Raw genomic sequence first — 2,243 nt, forward strand, 5'->3', positions numbered from 1 at the left:
CTGCTTTTAATTCAGAATTTAATTGCAGGTTTCTTACGTTGTTAATTCCATTAAGTTGTATAGCAGTGATTATTAAATCATTCTTTCCTTTTGGAACAAGTATTTTATATTTGAATTATATTACATACTTGTGTTTTATTCAAAATAGCACATAGACATGATTTTGTATTTTTATTTTTATTTCATGTCTCACTTGTGAATCAATTTATTTAGTTTATTATAGCTGAGGTTTTCAACTCAAATTATTTTAGAGGTTGTTAATAGGACTTGGCTTCTATTTGATGAGTGATTGACTTACATGTGATGTTATATGAGCACTAATTTATTAGGGCTTTTCTAATTTTCTATCATAACCCCCCTTTAAGTTTATTGCTATTGTTATATTTTTAACATCACCATAAAATGCCTAGAGTAAAGTATTACTCTCTTCATGGTTTGATCTTGGTTATAGGAATAGGTGGTTGATTACCACACATGGGTTTCAATTGTGATTTTAAGCACTAGATGTTTACTGAGGTTTAATATGTGAAGCATAAGATTTCATTAATATGCCATTCCAGGGTTCTAATGATATTTACCTAATGACACATGGTTTGAATCTTAATTGTGGTTTAGGTTTTATTTGTGATCACCCAAGTGATACTCAACTAGGGTTGAGATTTAATTCTAGGTTATAGAGATGGGGTGTCTCCATATTGCATGTGCTAGGGTTTAATTTCCCCCAACCATGATAAGGTGGTGGCTTGCTTCATATCTAATGTGCTTCCCAAATTACTAAGGATTTGAGAATGGTTTTTATCTTCTACCAATTTAACTTCTATTATTATCTTCAATTTATCATTAAAGTAACTACATTAGTTATAGTTCTTTTTATAGTTAACTTTGGTCATATGGATATATGGTTTCTCACCATATAAAGTATAGAGTTTTACTCTAAGGTTTTCTTATGTTTCTTAAATGAAGAATATGTGGAATGTAGATATGGTAGAATTCTACTTATGATCACCAATTGAATCACAAGTTAAGGTTGGAATATAAGCCTAGGGTTGCCTACTAGTTGCCACCCTATGATTTCATGTGATGAATGAGATCTACTTATCCTGTTAGGGTTTATTCTCCATACCTCAAGTTCTTAGGGTTTATGATCATCATTTAATTAATAATGATCAAGGTTTGGCTTCCTAAGGATCTCTCATTAAATAGGTTTCTCACTTCCATGATCAAGTATTGTCTTGATCATCTAGAGTATAATATCTTACTTATAGTTTCTGGGGTGGACATGGTTATGGTTGTCTCAATTATCTTGAGTATAACACCATGGTTTGAGCTTTCTTATTTAAGAATAGTTATTCTAGGGTTTATGGTGTACTCCTCATATTTATTTGGGTTACTGAGCCAAAGATTCAATTGTCTATCTTAGTTGGTTTATTCCACTCCTTATTTCACTAAGTCATGGATATAGTCTTATTCCACTTGGTATCCGGTGATCTCACCACTTCAAGGTGAAATGGTTTACCTAATACTTTAGTTCAAAGTTTAACATTGATTCTTAAATAGGTAAAGCTAGAATTAGTATGATTGGTCTCTCTCTCATTTGGGAAGGACTTGAATAATACTCTAGAGTTCCTCTTGAGGATGATAATTTGAATACTTGGATGTATATCCAAGGTTTAACTCAAGGTTTGTTAATGCTTCTCCAATAATTAATAGAACTCTCACTTCTCTAGATTTGATGCTTAATAATTTGGAATAGAGAAGAGTTGTATTCCTTAGTTGGATCTCCTTGTCTTGTTTCCAAAATTAAAGTAGAATGGATATCAAAGGTTTTATGATATGAGCATGGATTAGTTTAAGACATGGAAAAGATAGGTGAAGAATAGTTTCTTCAATTATTGTTTCTTGATTTCCAAATAGATTGATGTTCATGGGTTATGGCAAGGAATATCATGTTATGATCTTTAATAAGATGAAGTAGTTGATCCTTGGTTAATAAGTTCTTGTGTTGATTTTAATTCCATTTGATCTAATCCCTTAGATCAAATTATCTCTACCTAAAACAAAGTTTTAGCAAAGTCACATTGAGGTTTATAGCGCTTGACTTGATGAGCTACTTCAATTCCACCAAGGTCAAGTGAAACTTCAGTTACTGCGACTGTTTTACTTTAAAGCGCGAAAATTCCCCAGATTTTCTATGCATGAATGCAATGCACACATCTGTTTCCTCTATTTTTGTAACCCCATTA

This window comes from Lolium rigidum, chromosome 1, assembly GCF_022539505.1.
Source record: "Lolium rigidum isolate FL_2022 chromosome 1, APGP_CSIRO_Lrig_0.1, whole genome shotgun sequence".
Lineage (NCBI taxonomy): Eukaryota > Viridiplantae > Streptophyta > Magnoliopsida > Poales > Poaceae > Lolium > Lolium rigidum.